The sequence below is a fragment of the Rhipicephalus microplus genome, chromosome 7, assembly GCF_043290135.1.
Source record: "Rhipicephalus microplus isolate Deutch F79 chromosome 7, USDA_Rmic, whole genome shotgun sequence".
Classification (NCBI taxonomy): Eukaryota; Metazoa; Arthropoda; class Arachnida; order Ixodida; family Ixodidae; genus Rhipicephalus; species Rhipicephalus microplus.
This window is the reverse complement of record NC_134706.1, coordinates 85,947,747-85,970,149: the sequence shown is the minus strand read 5'-3', so window position 1 is coordinate 85,970,149 and position 22,403 is coordinate 85,947,747. Positions and strand designations below refer to the sequence as shown.

Genomic DNA, 22,403 nt, shown 5'->3' with positions numbered 1-22,403 from the left:
TCAGGTGCACTTCGGACTCTGCGCCGTGCCAAGTCCACTCAAGGTTTCCTATGTCTCCGTTTGCCTACTTTGCGAAGTATTTTCCGGAACCCTTTTGGAATCTCTGCGCAGAACAAACAAATCTCTATTCTGTTCAGATGCGTGACCACAGGTCAGTGCGAACGTCGCCGGCAGAAATGAAAAAACTTGCCGGAATACACATGCTAATGGGCCTTCTCGGACTCCCAAGAGCAAAACTCTACTGGTCCCGCATATCGGCTGTGCCTCTTGTCACAGAAACCATGACACGCGACCGATTCTCCGAGTTACGTGGTATGCTGCACTTCGTGGACCTCAGCCAAACAACCGATGCACAAACTGAAAACAAGTTGTTCAGAGCGGAACCCATCATCGAGTCATTTCGAAAAGCGTGCCTCGAGCTACCGCGTCCAAAAGCAGTATCTGTCGACGAACAAATGATTCCATTCAGCGGACGTTGTCCTGCCCGACAATACGTGCCCAGTAAACCAAATCCCGTCGGCCTTAAGAACTTTCTTTTGTCCAGTTCTGATGGACTTCTGTTAGATTTCGTCATCTACACAGGTAAAGGAACTGTTCCTGAAGCCGATATGAAAGAACTTGGTCTTGGCGGGGCAATAGTGAAGCGTCTTCTGCATACAGTGCCGGAAGAACAACCAGTTCATGTGTTCACAGACCGTTTTTTTACAGGTTTGAAGCTTGCCGAATACCTTCTCCGAAGGAATGCACATCTTACCGGTACAATTATGGCAAACAGAACTGGAGGTGCGGATCAAAGCTTCCGAACGAAAAGAACATGAAACGAGGCGAATCATGCTGCGTTGTCCGCAGTGATGGAGAAATGTGTCTCACGAAGTGGAAGGATCGAAAATCAGTCATGATTCTTTCGACTGCCTGCGGCATCACTCCAGAAGGCACTTGCAGAAGATGGTCGAAGTAAGAGAGGAAGAAAGTAGATGTGCCGCAGTTGCACTGCATCAAAATATACAACAAAAACATGGGCGGTGTTGATCTTGCGGACAAATATGTGTCCTATTACAGGACAAAAATACGTACGAAGAAGTGGACCATTAGGGTATTTGCCCACTTTCTAGACCTAGCGGTTGCAAATGCCTGGATTGAATACAGGAATGAATGACTGCAAACTCATGGACGTTGCAGCAAAAGATATTCTCGATCAATTCGAGTTTAAGAACAGAGTTGCGGAAACGCTAATTCGCGCCCACGTCGACGAAATGCAAGAAGCCGTAAACGAAGTAGAGCAGGATCTTGAAATTGGCGAGACAGCTGCACTCCTTAAACATACCAAGGTGACTTCCATGCCGCCAAGTGAGGTCCGATTGGACAAGTACGGGCATTTTCCAGAGCATGTGCCCTTAAAGTCTCAGATGAGATGCCGCAATCAAGGTTGCAGCGGAAAAACACGCGTTAGATGCACTAAATGTGACCTGTTTCTTTGCCTTCTCAACAGAAACTGCTTTCTTGACTTTCACTCATGTTAGGCCTGTTGTACCCAAATGGGTACAGCTAATTTCTCGTCTGAAATTACAGTTTTCGTTTTTTCTTCTTCCGAAAAGTGTTTCGGGGCTTTCAAATGGTTGCAATAAAGAGTTTATAAGAGTTTACCCTGGCTAGTTTTTCCTCAGGTCTGAAGAGGTTATGCCTGGAACAAGAAGGCGTGGATGACGAGAGATATTTTCCTCAAGTGGCTGAAGGCGTGGGATTCGGACCTGGCGCGTCAAGGACGGAAGGTATGCCTTATTGTCGATAATTGCACGGCACACCACACCGACGCCCAGCTGAGCAACATCGAAGTGGTATTCCTGGCGCCTAACACTACTTCGAAGCTCCAACCGTTGGATCAGGGTATTATCCGCACATTTAAGTCTAACTACAAGCGTCGGCTGATCGACATTCTGCTCATAAAACTCTGGATGGGCCAAGATCTGAAGATCGATCTCTTGGGAGCCATCCAAATGCTCAAAGCATCGTGGGAAAACGTGAAGCAGTCGACGATAGCCAACTGCTTTCGGCATGCGGGCTTTGGTAGCACTGACGGGGAATCAGTGGAAGAATCCGAGGAAGCTGGGTTCGCATGCGCAGATAAAGAAAACGAGCTCGCTGAAACGTAAAGCAAGCTGGAGAGCTTTGTAGGTGCCGAGCCGCAAACCATGTGCATCGAAGACTTCGTTGGAGGTGATGACATCACTCGTACAACGGCGGAGCTCACGGATGTGGAGATTGTCGCCGAAGCTACCGCAGAGCAGCCAAATGAAGACTGCCGAGGTGGATCCCGCAAGCGCCGATGGTGCCCCGCTCCCGACATCAGCTGAGGTCGTAGCTGCCTTGGCCCTTGTGCGCCGCCACTGGGGGGCGATTGAAGGCACCGGCCTATCACTTATGGATCGCCTGGACTATATTGAGGACGCAGTCATCAAACACGCCATGGCCAACAAAAAGAAGGCTACTCTTTTTCAATATTTTAAACCAACACAATAAATACTGTGTTTGAATCTCCAAGTGAGTATTTACTGCACCATGCTTGAACGGTTCGTTGGTTGTTTCTAGCAAGCTGTTGACGCATTTTTTACGTGGTTTTTTATATCGAATTCTGGATATATCGAACTATTTCGCGATCGCCGCGCCGTTCCATATATCGAGGTTCGACTGTATTATCGTTTCACACAAGCCACAGTATAACCAACTTCTAGGCTAGCCTTCATGGACCACTGCATCAAGGAGTGGTATGAGCAGAAATGTCAGTCTTGTATTTTTCGTACAGTCAAGAACACTTTTCTTTGAAATGTAGATTCGGTAGTCGTTGAGGTGTACCAGAAGGTAAAAAGCTCCCAAAGTTTTGTCAATAATCCACAGTTTGTCTCTAAGCATTTCAAACATTATCTAAAGGAAAAAGACATCCATCACATTTTCTCGCTTAATTATATTCCCCTGTTTAAGGCCAAATAGAATGCTTGAACACTGTTCTCAATTCCTTATTTCAGGGTAGCAAGACTGGAAGGCACCACATGCTGTGACAGGACTTTCTCAAGCTGTTCTGCTGCATGAATGTCAGTCTCGTTGAAAAACTAACATTAGCAACCTTAAGATAGATCAAAAGGTAACAGAATCGCACAGCCTCGTGTCTAGTAGTCAGGTCATACAAGGCGGCAAAAATAAAAACAGTACCAATTGAGTGCGTTTCCTGCCTGAGACGACAGAAGCTGAAATAACTTGTCACGACATTATCAGAGGATTCGAGCAAGTGCCCACCAGTACAGAATCATTGGCATCGCTCACCCCACTAGGGACTATACTGCCACACATTTACACCTTGCTGCAGGAGGAACGGCACATGCCCATGTGAAATCTTTCATGGGTTCCTCAGACGACGAAATCGCTCGTCAATTAGGTCTACAAACTCCAGTGCATGAGACCTGGAAATCGCATCCAGTATTTTAATAGTGAGGCCAGAGTACTGGAATACATTAAAATGGGAGGAAATGATTGGGATCGTGACGCTACACATGAAGTTGTGGGACAACTCGAAGGTTCTGGACACTCTACCATTTCATACAGTATTTAATTATTGAGCCCAGAGTACTGGAATACATTAAAATGGGAGGAAGTTATTGGGGTCATGACGCTAGAGATGAAACATTGGGACAAGGTTCTGGACACTCAACCATCTCATCCTGTATTTCAATAGTGAGCCCAGAGTACTGGAATACATTAAAATGAAAGGAAATGATTGGGGTCATGACGCTACACATGAAGTTGTGGGACAACTTGAAGGTTCTGGACACTCTACAATCTCATACAGTAGTTGAATAGTGAGTCCAGAGTACTGGAATACATTAAAATAGGAGGAAATGATTGGGGTCACTACGCTAGAGATGATGTTTTCGGGCACTAGCTTTCCACCACCGATAATCATGCGCCGTCTTATCCTGACATATCACGAGCCAAACTGAGTCATCTGCTTTTGATACTGTCAAAAAAAAATTTTTTTTGATGGTGGCTGTAGAGTTGGTGGCGGTCAAGTAAGTACTATGCTGTTCAGACCATTTACAGTACACTTGTCATTGTACTACCAAACAACGAGGTGTTTTCAGATGACGAAGCCTTCAACCACAGCACATGGTGCTACATGTAGCGAGCGTGTCCTCCACTGGAGAAATACGACAAGACGCACCCAATGGCCCTGGTGCACCGTTTCGGCACTTTTGTACTTGAAATCTGTCGGCACACGCCAACCGTGTCAATAAACAACTTTGAACCTAATACTCCAAGGAGTGCTTAGTCGATGCTTTGCACTTTCAGAATACATCGACCCTAACAAGCACAAAAGCTGTCCTGTGCAGTGGAGTGGAGTGCAATTTAGTTCAGTTTAGCAACTAGCCCCCCAGCCATTTTTAAGTATAGTAAGCTTCTTACAGCTCAGGTTCAGGTTCCGTGTTCAACTTTCATGCTGAGTGATGGAGAGATGTCGAACACATCCAACCTACAAGTCATTCTCTAGGGTTTTGCACCACATTCTTTGTCAGCACCATATTTTTTTTTAATACTGCACTTTCCCCTAGGCATAAAAATTTTTTAACTTGAAGCCTTTTTTTTTTCATACCGCCTTTCTATCAATCGTTGCATGTAAAGCTGTTTTTTTCCACCAATGCTCTAGGCTCTAAACATTGATTCATGAGTAAGAAATTTTCGCAAAGCATACGCTGTCCGGATTTTTCACAATAAGTCACTAGCATTGTTCTGAGAAAGGCAGCAATGCGTGTTGGCGCACATACCCACTGATCTAACCAAGCGTTAACGGGGTCGTGGTGTTACCATGTTGTATACATGTGTTTATTCTAGATAGCTATAGCACGGCTTCTCTCTATAGTGAGAAAATAATAAATAAGCCGCTCCCGTACGCGCACTTTGATCGCCCGCGTCGTGCTGGTACCGCCGAGGGCTGTTGCAAGCACTTGGGCCACTTCTACCGGCGATTTTTTGTATATTAATAGTGAAGAGACATCGACTGACCATGTGAAGGCTTCAGACGATGACACTTCAAATAAGACTCCTCTAACTAAAACAAATACTACCAGGTAAGATTCGTTCCGACTTCACGCTGCATATATAAAAAAAAAGCACTTGATATTTGACGACAACTGTATCCTTTCTTTGCTTAGGGTTTCAACAACGTACGGCAAGAATGTTTTGCCAAATGCAGCACGCCGCATCAAGTTCTCACTCGCAAGACAGTCTGGTGCCCATCTTGCAGCAGTGCTACGGAGTGACGTGCGTTGTGTCTCAAGGGCGCTTGATTTTTTCCGTTTGTTTTTTACGACGAAAGCGGTCCACACGTTATGTGATAACACAAACAAGTACGCCTGGATGCATATTTTGGACAGGCAAACCTACGCTCAGCGGGACGGCTCCTGGGAAGAAGTAATGCCACTTGAGGTGCTGAGGTTCATCGGAATTATCCTCTATATGGGTGTTGTTGATGTACCAAGACTCCACATGTACTGGCGGACGACGGGAATATTTTCAGGCCTTCTCGCACCAAATATTATGAAACTGGACCGATTCTTTGCACTGTTAGCTTTCTAAGCATAGGGGACCCGGAAGATCTTGCGGCTGCAGCATCTGATGGCAAGACTTGGAGAGTTTCATGGCTCCTGCGACACATAAATCTGCAGTCACGAAGTTTGTTTCAACCACAGCGCAACCTTACGGTGGATGAACGCATGTTGAAATCAAAAGCCAGGTAAGGAATCGGGCTGTACATTCTGGACAAAGCATCCTTCCAAAGCATCGAGCGTGCACACTGCTCTCGGCTTTCATTCAATGAACTTAGTACTAATGTTCCTACAACCCTTTGCGATGAGGAAACGCATTCAAAACATCCGACTTTTGGCCCAATGTACATAGTAAAATTTGGCAGGAGAAATTCATAAATTCATATCTGCCAGTTTGGCATAGACATTTTAGACATAGACATTTTACTGTATGTTTAGGCACGGCCGGACTCGACGCTCCTTCCGCACGCTCCTTACGGCCTTCTCGAAACCGGCGCCGCGCATATATTTTTTTCTTGACGCGTAGAGGGCAGCACCACCTCACTGTAAGCTCCGCCCGCTCCCCGCGTCGCCGACTGCGACTTTTCTTGACTGCGTTCGATGACCTCGGGTAAACAATGCATCAGACACGCTCAGGCACGCTAACTGCACTAGCGTAGCCATGGTTTATTGTTGCGTGCCGCTGTGTAAGTCACAGCAAGGGAAGACACCGGGTGTGTCGTACCACCAATTTCCTAGCGATGAGGAACTGTGTTAGAAGTGGAGGAAAAATGTTTCACGTGAAAACCTCGTCATCAATGACAAGTCCGCATCATCTGTAGTGTGCAGCAAACACTTCACGGAAAATGACTATGTTCCCGGATATCGTATCCGGAAAGTGCATCCAGGAGCTGTGCCCACGGTCTTCGATCAGTATCCTTCGTATATGGTCCCGGCTACAAAAAGGCCGCGTAAAGAACCTGCAGCGCGTGGCCCCTCGGCCACCTCGGCTCCTCGACAGCCGACGAAACAGAAAGCGGAGTCATCGTACCTACGGGAAGTTCTAGTCCACCTTACGACAAAATAAATATTGCTTTTTCTCTCTGAATTTTGTGCGCTGTAATGGATTACTGTTGCTTGTGACAACACGCGTGTGCGAAAATCCGGGAAAGCGGCCGGAATGGTTGCGACAGGGTAAGCGGTGCTCTCAGAGGTCGACTATACCATTTTAACCTCATCACAAGCAACGACCGAGCTGTATTGTGTGGATAAAACGTTCATCTTCAAGAATTCAGGTGCCGCAGTTGGTTCTGTTACTCGTACTCAGCGCTGTGGCGCGCACACTGCGCCCGTGAACGCGCTTGGAGGCGGCGGAGCAACAGTACCGTATATACTCGTGTAAGGGCCGCCCTCGTGTAAGGGCCGCACCCCAACTTTGAAAGCGGATATTTCGAAAAAAAAAAAAAACAAAAGTTCAAAATGTCCCGCCAGAAAAGTGTAGTTAGTTCATTTACAGCCAGATGGCGCTGCACGCTTTTCCGCTTTTATTCTACTTCCGCCGACGCGCCGACCACGCTGTTGACAGCGCGCCGCCATATTTGCCTTGTGCGGCCTCTTTGTTGGCGTCGTTCCTAGCATCGTGTCGATACGTTGGCAGCGCGACTTCAGATCGGTGTCGTCGGTGTCACTTTGTTGGTTGTAGTGAACCCTGCAGAAGCCAGCGCACGTGACGGACGATGGGCCGGCATCTGAGATCATTCACTGCAGCATTTAAGCTGCAAGTGATTGACTATGCCGAGGAGCACGGGAAGCGGGAAGCTGGACGAAAGTACGACGTCGATGAGAAGCGCGTGCGTTACTGGATGAATCAGAAAGATGCCCTCGCCGCTACTAACAGGAGCCGAAAGGCGTTTCGCGGGAAAAAGTGCAAGTACCCGCAACTCGAAAGCGAGCTCGTCAACTACGTCGTCGACACACAAAGGGACGGCTACGCCGTATCGACTGACATGATACGCGTCAAAGCCCTCAGCATCGCTCGCCACATGGAAATACCCCCGGCACAATTCAAGGCAAGTCGGGGCTGGGCTACGCGGTTTATGAACCGTAACCAGCTTTCTATTCGGCGCCGAACGACGATTTGCCAAAAACTGCCGCGCGAGTACGAAGACCACGTCATTAAGTTTCATCGCTTCGTGAATGCTCTCAGGAGGGAGCATGAATACGACCTGTCCCAAATTGGGAATGCGGACCAGACACCTGTGTGGTTCGATGCACCGGAAAGCACCACAGTGGATTTAAAAGGTGCGAAAAGTGTGTCTGTGCGCACGACTGGTGCAGAACGCCAAAGGTGCACTGTGATGTTGTGCATCACGGCAGACGGCAGGAGGCTTCCGCCGTACGTCGTATTTAAAAGGAAGACTCTCCCAAAAGAGAAGTTCCCTCAGGGAATCGTCGTACGTGCGCAAGAGAAGGGCTGGATGTCCGAGGAACTGGTCGTTGACTGGATTAAGACCGTCTGGGCAAACAGACCTGGAGGGCTGTTACAACGGAAAGCCCTCCTTGTTTTGGACAGCTTTAGGGGCCACTTGATCGACCGCGTCAAGAACCGAGTTGCCGCAACTCGTACGGACTTGGCCGTCATTCCCGGTGGCCTGACGAGTGTGCTGCAGCCGCTCGACGTATGCGTCAACAGACCATTCAAAGTGGAATTTCGCCGATGTTACTCTGAATGGATGGCTGGAGGCGTCCACGAGAAGACCCCTACAGGACGGCTGAAGCGGGCGTCGCTCCAACAGGTGTGTGAATGGATTTTGAATGCGTGGCGTGCCATGTCAGTAGAAGTAGTTGCTAAAAGCTTCAAGGTAACGGGAATTTCGAACTCCATGAACGGCACCGAAGATGACCGTCTCTGGGACGCGGACGCCGAGGCGAGCTCCTCCGAGAACGAGGACAGCGAAATGGAATCCGAATAAAAACATTTCTGGCATGTCATTTGTGACTCTTGCACTCTGCTACTGTTGCATAAACAGTACAGACCTTTGGCCTGTACTGCCTGTACTAAATCGGCCTGATTCGTGTAAGGGCCGCACCTAGCAAAATTTTCGAAAAAAAAGTGCGGCCCTTACACGAGTATATACGGTAACCTAGCAGAGCCACCCCGAACTTGCGGCAGCAGGCAGCGAAACGCCCCAATGCGAAGGCCGTAAGGGGAGTGCCGGAGAAGGAGTCGAGTCCGGCCGTGGTTTAGGTAAACTTCTAAATTCGTTTACAATAAAATCGGATACGTTCACAAGAAACCTGGATTAGATAGGGCTGCATTTTTTGTACATGCGACCACATCACACCCACATTTTTCGATTTCCAAGAGATTTTCCTGACAACCGTACTAACCTAAGAACTGGTCGAAATCTGGGAGTCTCCTGGAATATCTGGAGGGCTCGGCAGGTGATCGTATTTACTCGCGTAATTCCCGCACTCACATAATTTTAACACCCCCCACATCGCCCAAGAAAAATACGATTTCTTTTTTTCCTAGAGTAATTATCGCGCACCCCCGAGAACTGCCGCAATAATGTCGTCTGCTCGTTCCAGCCACTGATGATGATGATAGCGCACGCCATCTCTTAAGCATCAAGCTTAAGCACGCAGATTCAATCCAATCCAAGCCAAGCCGAAGTGGCCAGTGCGCGTTGCGGCGCGTTTTGTATGCTGTGTCAGTAATCTTGGCACATTATGGGGTGATACTGACGCTACACACTGCTTCAAGTTGCAAGTGATAGATCCTGCACTAAACTACGGCAACAAGGCCGCTGGTAGGCGCTTCGGAGTCTAAGAGTTTTGTGTTCGCTACTGGTGACGGCAGCTGGAAAGCCACCAAAACAAGTTGGGCCTGCCGTGGGCCTAAAACTGGGATTAATGGTGAACTTTATTTCTTCAGAAGGAAACTGCGGACGATTCTGTTAAATAGCCATCAGCCCAATACTAACGTCCTACGCTTACCTTTTGAGGGCTCCTGTTGAGCGACGAACGCTACCGTTACGCCCGCAACGCCCACAAACTTTGCGTATGGTATTATTATTCTCGACTACAGTCGCCGACCGATTTTCCGGACTCCAAAAATTCGGACTTGTTGGATATTCCGGACTTCATGAATGCACCGTCAGCGATCCCATAGAGCTAATGCATTGTTTCGACCGATTTTTCGGGCGAATTTGCCCCTGAAAGTTCGATTTTCCGGACTAAATCGCTCGTTTTGTGCCACGCCCCAAGCCATTGTGAACGCCGCCATGTTGGATTTTCCGTCGGCTTGGCTAAGCTTGGTCTTCAGATGCCTTTCCTGCCTCCGCGATTGGAATGCGCACGCCATATTTCAAGTTTCGGAGGCCGTGTTTGCTTTTTAAAAGACGCGGCGATGGATGCCGTTTTTTCGTCTTCGGTCAGCACTATCGTCATCACATCGCACGGGGAGGAGGCGAAAGAAGGATTCTTTTATTGTGGTTGCAGCTTTTTTCAGTCGCCATTCTGCACGTGTTGTGTCGCATAGCATCGAGACGTGTGCTTCGCAGCGGCTATCTGCGGCATCGAATTTTGTGTTCTCAGTGCCATGGCTCTGCCATCTGTGCCATCGCGGGAGCCAGGTGGTGTGAAGAAGCGTGGGAAAAATACGACCCTGACGATGGAGAAGAAAGCTGCCATAATCAAGCTAATAGAGAGTGGACGTTCGCAGCTAGATGTCGCCAAAGAATACCACCTATCCAAGCAAACGGTATTCGACTATGTCAAAAACCGCATTATGATTTTGACAGCGTTCGAGAATTCACACAACAAGAGGCAAAAGAACGACAGTAAGGGCGTTCATCAAGTTCTTGAAGAGGCTTTGCAGTTGTGGCTTAAGGGGGGACGCGGCCCTTGAAAACCGAAAAATCGCGAAAAAGTCGGTTTTTGAAAAACCAGATTTTTGAGTTGTATGTCTCATAAACTACCTATTCTGTAATTATCAGCACCTAATTCAACTGCAAAGTGCAAAAAAAATACTATTTTCGAGGCCGCCGCGGCGTCCAAAACAGGTGCAAATCCCGAAATCAAACCAAACTTCGCGCGCGCGCCATTCCCGGACCATGCGGTCGTCCCGCGCCATCTTGGTATTGTTTTGACCGTGAATTCTTTCTCGTTCGCCGCCTTGCAAAATTGCATCGGCAGCACAGTTGAGACGCTATTGGCGTTTTCCCGCGATGCGATGCGGAGCGTTGATTGGCTAGAGCAGCGCATTCATATCTCGCGGGAGACAGCGTGCCCACCATTGGCTGCTGTGCAGCAGCGGGGGCGGTCGCTCCTCTCGATGGCACGTCCAGCGCGCTCGCTTCGTTGTTGCTCTCTGCTCCGTGCGCCTCGACAGACGTCTGCTTACGAGCCGCTCTTCGCCTTGTGCTGTCTTTTCGATCATTTTCTCTCGTTTTTTTTTTTCTTTTTGCACTAGTTCTGTGCCTTTCGTCTTTGTTGTTGCGGGCGATGCCGGCAACAAAGCCGAAGTCAGTGCGGAAGTCCGGTGCACGGAGGCGCGCTATGCGGCTTGTACGATCATCGAAATTCCGCTATTCTTCTGCGGGTGCCGACTGCGTAGACGCTTGCAGCGACGGAACTGTGTTGTCGGCTGTCGCCAGTCGAGAATCCGACACATCGAGTGTGGCTGGAGCCGCAAATGCACCAAGTGTTTCCGAGAACGCCGGGCTCGACACGTGCTCCAAATCGGTGCCATCCAGTATGACACCGAGTGCTTCTGATATCGCCGGACCCAGCACTTTGTCTGAATCGGTGCCATCGAGCGTGACACCGAGTGCTTCCGATATCGCCGGACCCAGCACTTCGTCTGAATCGGTGCCGCCATCGAGCATGAGTGGACCGTCGCTTCATCTGCGGACGCGTTTCCTAACGAAGGAAGAAATCGATGCGAATGCGAAACGTCGTGACGCCGTTCGCGCTGAACTCGAGTCTACGCCGGCGACGCAGAAGAAATTTCAACTGATGCAGCCGGCTCTTGCACCTGCGGTGAAAAGTGAGGGCGAACATTTTTCGCTCGTTCAAATGAACATCTTTAACGTCGTGCTCAGTCGCACAGTGTGCAAAGAATGTTTGAAAGGTGCTATGACTGTCCGAGAGAGCACCAAGCTTGGACTTGACACAAAACTTGAAGTCGTGTGTGCCTCTTGTGGCACCGTCGATAAATTATGGACATCACCCCGCAAAAAGGACACACAGGCCTTTGATGTAAATGTCCGCGCCATAATGGCTATAAAGCAAATAGGCAAGGGGCAAACAGCTCTTAACTGTTTCAGTACGGCGCCATAGGCCATCAGACACGGGTGTCTGATGACTTCAAATCTCCCGCAAAAAATAAAAGCAGCGCTTTACAGACAAGTTGCGCCATCTGGCATACTCTTTGAAAACTCCTCTTACAGTTCCAGCTTGGTTTGTTTACATTTCGCGCCCCGCCGTGCCACTGAAGACGACACTTGAACCGAAAGTGGTTTCGAGTTGCGTGCGAGAATGGCGTCCCGTCAGCGTCGCGCTCCTCGAAAGCAGACTCCTGCAGCAAGTATTTCGGTCGCTTCTCATGCCGATTTTTCTGACCTAAGCAGTAGTGATGGCTCAAGCAACGATGCGGGATCGTCAGATTTTAGCTCGGACGACGACACTCCTGCTGCGCAGGGGCTTCAAGCTTCGACAAGCGCTTGCAGGTGAGATTCGTTTTCGACTTCGCGCTGTGTATATATAAAAAAACGCACTTCATACTTGACGACAGTGCTATTGTTTGTTTCTTTAGGGCCTCAACAACATATGGCCGGGATACTTTGCCGAACTCATCGCGCCATGTCAAGTTTTTGCCAACGATAGAACCAGGTGCCTATGTTGGAGCAGTGATGCGGAGCGACGGCCATCGGTTCTGTAGAGCGCTGGATTTTTTTCTTTTGTTTTTCACGACCGAAGTGATCAAGACGGTGTGCGAGAACACAAATAAGTATGCCTGGATGCACATATTGGGGAAACAAACCTATTCTCGGCGTGACGGCTCCTGGGAGGAAGTCACTCCATTGGAGATGCTGCGACTAATTGGACTCATCATCTACATGGGCCTTGTTGAAGTACCGCGACTGCACTTATATTGGCGGACCACAGGAACATTCAGTGGCCTGCTGCCACCAAATATTATGCGACGAGACCGATTTTTCGCGCTGCTTGCCTTTCTGAGTGTAGGGGACCCAGAAGACGCAGCGGCGGCAGCATCTGATGGAAAGACATGGAGGGTGTCGTGGCTGCTGAGGCACATAAATCAGCAATCAGTAAATTTCTTCCAGCCACAGCGCGACCTCTCCGTTGATGAACGTATGGTCAAATCTAAAGCCCAATCAGGAATCAGGCAATACATTAGGGACAAGGTGACTAAATTTGGCTATAAACTCTGGGTACTGGCAGATTCGAAAACCGGATACACACTTCAATTCTTCGTGTACACTGGTAAGCGTGAGGCACCGGGGCCTCATGGCTTAGCCTTTGACGTAGTGAACAGGCTTTGTACACAGTACCTTGATCAGGGATACAAAATTTATATGGACAATTTTTACACATCAGGGAAACTTTTTGAACATCTGCTTCAGCGCAAGGCACTTGCATGCGGGACAACTCGCAAGGACCGTCACTGCTTTCCAGCTGAATTGAAAGACACTGCATGGGAAAAACGGGCACAGCGTGGAGACATTCGATGGATTCGGAAGGGTAGCATCCTCTACATGCAGTGGAAAGACCGCCGGGCTGTGAACTTGATGAGTACAATGCACACGGCAAACCAGCATGTGCCGGCCAAAAGAAGAGAGCGAAGGGGGAGCCAGTGGGCTCTGAAAGTAATCAAAAAGCCGTTCCTTGTCAACGAATACAATGCTGGGATGTTATGTGTGGACAAATCGGACCAAATCATTGGCACTTACAACGTCCTCAGAAAATGCGTGCGATGGTGGAAAATTTTTTTTTTTCACTGTGTTGACATCGCGTGCGTGAACAGCTTCATTCTCTTTCAAGAGCACCGAAAAAACAACCCAGAAGTCCCAGAACTTTCCAGGAGCATTTATTTTGATCAATTGGCCTTTAGAGAAGAACTAATTCATCAGATATTTGATTATGACGAAGTCGCGCAAGGACACGCCCCCATTTCACCCCCCTTCGCACCATTGGACCCTCTTCGGCACCAACCAAAAAGAATGGATAAAAGAAGAAACTAAGATTTGCTACGAGAAAACAAAAACACAAAACAGAACAAGTGTCTATTGCTCCACCTGCAAAGTTTATCTTTGTTTCGTGCCCTCGCGCGACTGCTTTGCCGAGTGGCACAGCCGTCAAGGCCGCTAGATTTACGAGCATCCAAAAATGCAGTACTTAGAGCACCGCATTGATATATATACTAACCGATAGCTGATAGAATAGGGAACAATTTGTATATTTCAGAATTTCAAAAATAATTTTCTGGTTAAGCATACTCGCTCACTTTTTTGTGTTTGTACTTTTTTTGCACATGTTTGTCTGTAATTGACAAATAAACTTTCAATTACTATAAACCTCACAACACTGTCCTTTCATAGTTGGAAAGCCAAATGAAAAAGCTACGATTTGATATATAGCAATGCTAAAAGCTAGCAGTTGTTCAAGAGAAAAAATTTTTTTCTGGAAGCAGTGAAAATCGGCCATTTTTCCTCCGTAACGAAAGAGTTAATGACTTTTGGGCTGCCATGAACGTTTCTTACAGAGGTCTTCACCACAAGACGTTTCAAAAGCACTTGAAAGAGACGTTCAGGAAGCCAGAGGCCACCGCTTTGGAGAAGTTTTATGCCGATTCTGCCACAGCAGTGATCAAAACATATAAAGAAATGGACCCCAGGTTCTGCAAGGACATCACCGTAGTGTACGACGGCACATGGCATAAGCGGGGTCACACATCACACATCGGAGTGGGATCGGTAATTGACTTCTTTACAGGTCTCATCTTGGATGCTGTAGTTCTTTCAAACCACTGCCTTGTATGCCAAAGAGGGCCCAAACCTGGAGATGCAGCATACGAAAGCTGGCAGAAGCACCACATTTGCCAGAAAAACACAGACGCAAAATCGGGAAGCATGGAAGTGGAGGCAGGCTTGACTCTCTTTGGGCGGTCTGTATCCAAGCATGGCCTGCGGTACACCACTCTTGTGTCCGACGGAGACAGCCGTACCTTCGCTGCCCTCAAAGAAGAGAATGTGTACGGGCTAGTGCCAATTGTAAAAGAAGAATGTCTGAACCATGTTCAGAAAAGGATTGGAAGTGCTCTTCGAAACATTGTGCAGAAAAGTGATAAGCCACTGAGTGGGAAGGGGAACCTGACTAAAGCCCTCATTGAAAAGCTGACAGGATATTATGGTTGGGCCCTGAGAAACAATTCAACTGACCTAACAGCCATGCAGCGTGCAGTGATGGCAACATATCACCACGTCACATCGACTGACCAGGACCCTCACCATGAACTTTGCCCAGAGGGGGCTCAATCGTGGTGCCGCCATAGAGCTGCAGAGGCAAAGCGTGAGCCACAGCCAAAACATAAACACAGCCTACCGGACTAGGTCGCTGCAGCTATGCTGCCCATCTGCGAAAGACTGTCACAAAAGTCGCTTCTTCAGCGCTGCCTGGGAGCGAAGACGCAAAATGCATCAGAATCATTCCACTCCATTCTGTGGTCTCTGATGCCGAAGGAACAACACTCATCCTTAATCGCGGTAGAAACAGCACTGCATGAAGCAGTGCTGCGCTACAATGCCGGCTGCTGCAAAGCAACCCAAGTGATATCGGACTCCATTGGACTTCAACCAGGTCATCTGGCCATCCAGCGAGCTTGTGAAAAAGACGCTTTACGCCTAAAAAAGAATTCTAAAAGACACCAAGAGAAGATGGAGGCCAGGCAAAAGAAGAAAAGAGTGCGCCAGGACACTTCTAGCTACTGTGCTGGAGCTTTTTGAAGAAAACAAGTGTTTTGAACTTTCTCGGCCTGTTTTCTCAGAACAGATTTTTTTGCTAGTTGTGGTGCTGAGGAAAGCAAGAACTCGAAAACCGTTCATCAGATTTGTGTGCCGTTTTTTTTATTCTGTTCCTGAATGACCTTGCAAGGGCATAACAAGCTCCTTTTTTTTTTTAAAATTGGTGCTGTTAATTTATAATAAACAAGTAATTTTTGATGAATCTGGTCATTACTGGTTACATCAAATTCAAAGTTGCATGAAAATTTTTTGGGGGGGGGGGGGAATTAAAAAAAAAAACGGCTTTGTAGCGCCCTGGGATAGCTATCAAGGAATGACCACAATGAATTTCAGCTTTCTACTATGTCCTGGGATTTCTCACGACTCTTCCTCAGGCACCCATGTGAAGCACCCAGTTAAACCTCAATAACTCTGGAACTAAGAAACACAGCTTTGTGAAACTTGGCAGTTGTGCTAGTTTTATTGTAGTGAACAACCCCTGAAAGTTTCATCCAGATATCTTAAAAAATAAAAAAGTTCGGTCTCCAGGGTAGCCTCCCCCCTTAAGGGGAGATGCGGGTCGAAAAATCGCGTTTTTTGCGAAAATTTCCACTTTTGAGATATTGCTTCTAAAATCACTTTTGATCATTCAACTATCATTTCCCCAAAGGTCATAGCTGAATTCAAACGAGAAAGTGGTAAAAAGTCGATCTGCGCTAGTGAAGGTAGCTGCCGAAGTCGCGAATTCACGCATCCGACGGCTATTTTTGAAAATCCGCCACTCGGCAACACGATGACGTCCGCCATCGGGGTTTGTTCGGTGGTGTAGATCAAGGCTCCTTCTAGTGTACAGGCGTCCCCCTAGTTTCGTATTTTAGTGAGGAATTTCACAAAACAGTCGTTTCCAAGTCGGTTTGCAGCCAAGCTGCAGCCGCTTCGCGCATCTCTACCGGTCACATGGTACGCTACCGAGGCCGCCATTGGCAACATCTGATCGGCCTCGCTCGCTGAGCGCTTGCGACGATCGGCACTTGCCGTGCGTTTCTACGTTTTTCGAGTTCACCATGGATAACTCGAAGAAGCGAGACTTCCGAGCACGAAAGTTTGCAAGCAAGAACAAGTACCAAGGGCGTCGACGTAAACCGAAGCGCAAAGCAGCGGTAGAAGAATGCGAGCCGCGGGCCACTAGGCCTAATCAAGGCAGCGGGGATACGGCGGCTTGCGGGAACTTTGACGAAATCGACGCCGCGATCAAGTTCATCAGCGCATCAGAAAAAAAGATTGAACAGTTCGAAAGCGAAAGAACGAAGAGTGTTTGTGGCTCTGTGAGCGGAGTATTTTGTGACATCGGCGCACTGACATCGATGGTAAGCCGTGCTGTTTGTCCAACATGCCACACCGCTGGACTCGTCGTTCGCGACACCGCAAGTAAACGTAAGGGCCTCTCTTCGTTCCTCGAGCTGCACTGTGATAACAGTGAGTGTCCTGAGTCAGTGGTTTCTGCCGCGCATAGTTCGCGGCGTGTTCTGCCGGAAAGACAGCCCACCGATGCCGGTGATGACTGGAGCTACCGAAGCGGCAGCTCGCGTGACAGCTTCGCTGTCAATGTGAAGGTAGTTGTGGCTGCGCGTGCAATAGGCATTGGGCATGAACAGCTGTCGCGTTTTTGCGCTATTCTTGGACTGCCAATACCTATGCATCATAAGACTTTTATTGCAATTGGCAAAAAAGTTCATGCTGCAGCTACCAAAGCTGTGCAAGAAAACCTGGCGAAAGCGCGGATGATAACTAAAGAGAAAGTGGATGGGGCTGATGTTGCTGTCATGTATGATGGCACATGGCAAAAAAGAGGGCACAAGAGCCACAATGGCATCGGCACTGCTGTGTCTGTGGACACTGGTTTGTGCCTAGATTTTGAAGTGCTATCGAATTACTGCCTTGCCTGTAGCCGGCACCAGGACTTGGGTGATGAGGAAGAAATATGGCAAGCATTCCACACACCTGTCTGCGAAAAAAATACAGAGTGCTTCTCTCATGCCATGGAGAATGAGGCAGCTTTGCGCATATGGGGCAGGACATCCTCATACACAACACCATTGCGCTTCACCAAGTTCCTCAGTGATGGGGACAGCAAAGCTTATACCGCTGTCGCTGAGGCCAAGCTATATGGTGAAGCTGTTGTGGACAAGGAGGAGTGCACAAACCATGTGGCCAAGCGTCTAGGCACTGCACTTCGGAAACTGCCAACAAGACTTCCACGAGGGGAAAAGCTGACAGATGGCACAATTCAGAAGCTGCAGAACTATTACCGTATTGCAATCACAAACAACAAAGGTGATATTCTGAAAATGCATCGTGCCATCTGGGCCTCATATTTCCATTCATCATCGAGCAACACAGCAGGCAGCCACCGATACTGTCCAGAAGGGGCGACTTCCTGGTGCAAGCATAGGCGAGCCGAAGCGCTTGGGGAGGCCCCACCCGACCACACACCAATCTTGACCAAGGCTCAAGGATTGGCTGTGCTTCCCATTTACAAGCGGCTCACAGATGAAAAGTTGCTGGTGCGTTGTATCCAAGGGAAGACCCAAAACGCTGCAGAATCTTTGAACAGCAAAATCTGGTTGTTGTGTCCGAAGACTAAGTTTGCCTCCCGGACAACAGTGGAAACTGCAGCTGCTATGGCCGTGTTGTGGTTCAATAAAGGACATTCAAGCTTTGAACACGTGCTAGAGGAGCTTGGTGTAGTCCCACCAGATCAACTGATCACCCTGGGCCAATCCCGCGACCAGAGGAGAATCGAAAGAATGTCTGCGTGTGAAACAGCCGAGGCAAGGGCCCATCGGCGGAACGTGGCAAAGAAAGCGCGCCTTGATGACTCCCTTCTCAAGCGGCGAGAAGGATCCACATATGGAGCAGGACAATTTTAGGTGCTCTAGCTGTGTCCCTTCTATGATATCACCAAGTTTTGTGCAAATCGCACTGTGTAATCATGAGTAAACATATTTACAACTTTCAAATGCATTTTTCTCGATTTCCATTTTGAGGTAATTCTCTCATCTTGTGCACAATCTTTTTTAGGCATAAAATAGTCCTATCTTGATGAAATTTTGCACAGAGCTTAATCAGCCACTCTAGAATACAAGTATCTACTTTAGGTTGCATTATACATCACAGATTTTTTGTTACACAACTTGATACACTGATAGAGAGATGTAAAATATGCATTTAGTACTTTTAATTTTTTTTTTATTGTAGCAAATAAATTTTCTGTTTGAGGTACTTTTCTGTATTGTACTGCTCAAGTGCAGCAGAATGAGCCATTTTGCAATTCTGTGTGAAAATTTTTAGTAAGCTTTATTATGTGCACAAAAAACACTATATTTTGATATCAAAGTTGTAGTAACTCCGGAACTACTATAGCTATCAAACAAATAATTGCAGTTATGAAATCAGCACTGCAAGCTTTACTAACACCTAAAATTTCAAGGAGCTGGGTTATGAAATAAAAAAAAACCTTTTTCGAGTAGCATCTCCCCTTAAAGGAGTTTTGGCAAAGAAAGGAGATTTGTTAAAAGAAAAGGCCGAGTCGTTCGCTGTCAAAATGGGCATTGAGGATTTCAAATTTACGGACGGATGGCTTCGTGGCTTCAAGAAGAGGCACGGAATTTTGTTCAAAAAAGTGAGCGGTGAAAGCGGAGCGGTGGAGCAGACTATTGTGTCCGATTACCGTGCCACGAAGTTGCAAGCCTTGCTTAAAGAATACGCTCCTTCGGACATATTCAACTGTGACGAGACGGGACTTTTCTTTAAGATGCCGTGCCACGAAGTTGCAAGCCTTGCTTAAAGAATACGCTCCTTCGGACATATTCAACTGTGATGAGACGAGACTTTTCTTTAGGATGCTGCCGGATCGTACCCTATCATTTTCGGGGGATTCATGCGCCGGTGGGAAGCTCACCAAGGAGCGCATAACAGTCATGGTAGGTGCCAACGCCACCGGTACGGAGAAACTGACTCTTCTTGTTATTGGGAAGGCGAGAAACCCGAGGTGTTTTAAGGTTGTGAGAACCCTCCCTGTTGAATACGAGAGTAATTCCAAGACATGGATCACTCAGTCCTTGTTTGAACATTACGTACGCAAACTTGACCGCAAGTTTGCGCGACAGAGCAGAAAGGTAATCTTTTTTGTGGACAACTGTGGTGCGCACGGTAGCGTGCCGAACCTTGAGGCCATTCGGCTGGAATTTTTGCCGCCTAATACCACAAGCGTGCTCCAGCCAATGGATCAAGGCGTGATCCGAAACATCAAGGCACATGCCCGCCTGCTCAGCCGCACCGTCTTGTGCCTTGACAATGGGAAGGCCTACAAGGTCGACATTCTGGCCGCCATCCACATGTTAGCCGAAGCTTGGAAGGCGGTGAAGCCAGTTACCATCGCGCATTGCTTTAGGCATGCCGGGTTCGCTGCTGCTGAAGAGCCCGAGGCGGATGACCCGGACGTAAGCGACCTGGACGGCACCGATGGCGGAGAGGACCTAATGCACGACCTGCGCAGCGTAGGAGTGAATCTACCTGCCACAATGACATTTAAAGACTTCACTCGTGTGGACGACGACATTGTTTCGTGCGCGGAGGCCACTGACGACGAAATTCTTCGCCAGGTTGTCCCGGAGCCGGAGAGCGGCTCGGATGACGACAACGACAACCGCCCGCAGCCGTCGGCGGCGGAGATCGCTAACGCGTTGACAATTTTGTCCAGCGTTTACGGCGACGATGTCACCTTGGCGCAAATACGGGCAAACCAAATTGCCTCCAAGCGTAGTTTGAGGCAAGGCAGCATCAAGGACTTTTTTAAACCTGCCTGATGCAATAAACTTCAAATTTTTGGCGAAAACGCATTTTTCGGACTGTTCGATTTTTCGTACTTTTATTCGGTCCCCGCCAGGTCCGAAAAATCGGTCGGCGACTGTATTTGCTTGCACTTTTTACGTCTCAAATAAATCTTGCCTTGCGTTGAACCACTGCTTTTATTGTTGAGGTAAGTTCTAATTAGTACTTTTTAAAGCTTGTGTAAATTGCTGGTGTGAAAATCCCGATTTGTGGCCACTTCGTTTTCTTTTTCACTCTGTACGTTTTTGTGGAAACTTTTCCCCGCATAATTCTCGCACCCCCCGACTTTGCATCAAATTTCCAGCAAAAAAAGTACAAGGATTATGCGAGTAAATACGGTATGTCACAGTACTCGAAGATAACAGAAGCAGCACCATTGTGGTGCAAAAGGACTTGGTCAGATACTGAGTGCACAGGCAATACCAGCCTAGTTTGATTTGGGGTTCCATTTGGAGGCTCCTTGAAGTCAAGACTAAAGTTGACACTCTTTACTACGATGGAAGGGTTTCCTGTTCAGGGATGGCCCCCTGTTTAGACAATCATGAGAGGGGACCTGAACGCTGAACTCTCCTCAGTTCGGAAACCTCAAAAAGAAAGCTGCAGAAGTTAATACCATAGAAGCTGCCAGAACCGCTCTAACGAATGCTGAACACGAGCTGAGCCCTATCTGAAGGAGAATGAGACTCGGTAAAGCCATTCAGGCAGGTGTTGTCAAAAGCCAATCATGAAGCATCAACGGTGACAGTACCATCTGTGAAAACGCGCAGTGCAGATTGTGGCTGCCTGGTCCAGCATCAAGACAACTAGGATGCACCAAGATACTTCGTGAGCGACCTGCCATAGAAAGTATAGTGGCAAGTGTGGCAAGAAATGCCGCTTGAACATGTGGTGCTGCCATTTTGTGGCCGTCTCAGGGCACCCGGGTGGCGAACCCTCCGAATAAAAGTTTGCGACCTTTATGGCATCACCATATACCGTAATTACTCGAATCTAACGCGCACCTTTTTTTCCGGTTAAGCGAGTTCATAAATCGCATGCGCGTTAGAATCGAGTACGAACAAAAAAAATACGTTCAATCTATTGCCATCGGCAAATCCAAAATGGCCGCCTCCTACGTGCGCCGGCATGACGCGTCGGCCATTTCTGCCTATGTGTTTCCCATGTGCGACACTTCGTACGTGTGCTGAGGAGTTCGTCATCTAGTAGTGTATTAGCATCGACGGCGTGGAAGGGCCGACTCCAAAAACTCGAGTGCACCACGATGCCGCTTTTAAAAGAAAAGCCATCGCGTGTGCGGAAACGGACGGAAATCGGGCCGCATCGCAGTCGTTCGGAGTTCCCGAAACGTGCGTGCGGGATCGGCGGAAACAAAAGCAGAAGATTGTCGACAGCAAAGCTTCACGCAAAGGCTTCAGTGGACCACAGCAGGGTCGGTTTCCGCAAATTAAAGAGCTGCTCGGCGAGTATGTGCTTGAGCAGCGAGCGGCACAGCGGCCCGTGACGACAGAACTTTTCGAAGTACGGGCTATACAATTAGTCTTAGAAAAAGGTCTCATGTGGAGCCAGTTTAAAGCGAGCAGGTGATGGCCAACTAACTTTATGAAGAGGAAACGCTTTTCCCTCCGAAGGGGAACATGCATATGCGAAAAGTTTTGCGGAGGAGTACGATGAAAAGCTTCACAGTTTTCAGAGGTTCGTCCTAAACTTGCGGCGCAACAACGGCTACCTGCTTGGGCAAATCGGGAATGCCGATCAGACGCCTCTTTACTTCGACATGCCTGGCACCACAACCGTCGAGAAGGGGGCGAAGCAAGTTCGCGTGCTGACATTAGTCCACGGTAAAACTACAGTGACGGCAATGCTCTGTTACACGTCAAATGGGCACAAGCTTCGCCCGTACCTCATATTTAAA

General features: G+C 48.2%; 1 protein-coding gene across 4 annotated transcripts in view; it reads right to left on the bottom strand.

Annotated features, from left to right (window-relative positions):
* The window catches only part of snama (something that sticks like glue), a 154,488-nt gene that overhangs the window by 91,189 nt on the left and 40,896 nt on the right, over nt 1–22,403 (bottom strand). The gene's annotated exons all lie outside the window — the stretch shown is intronic.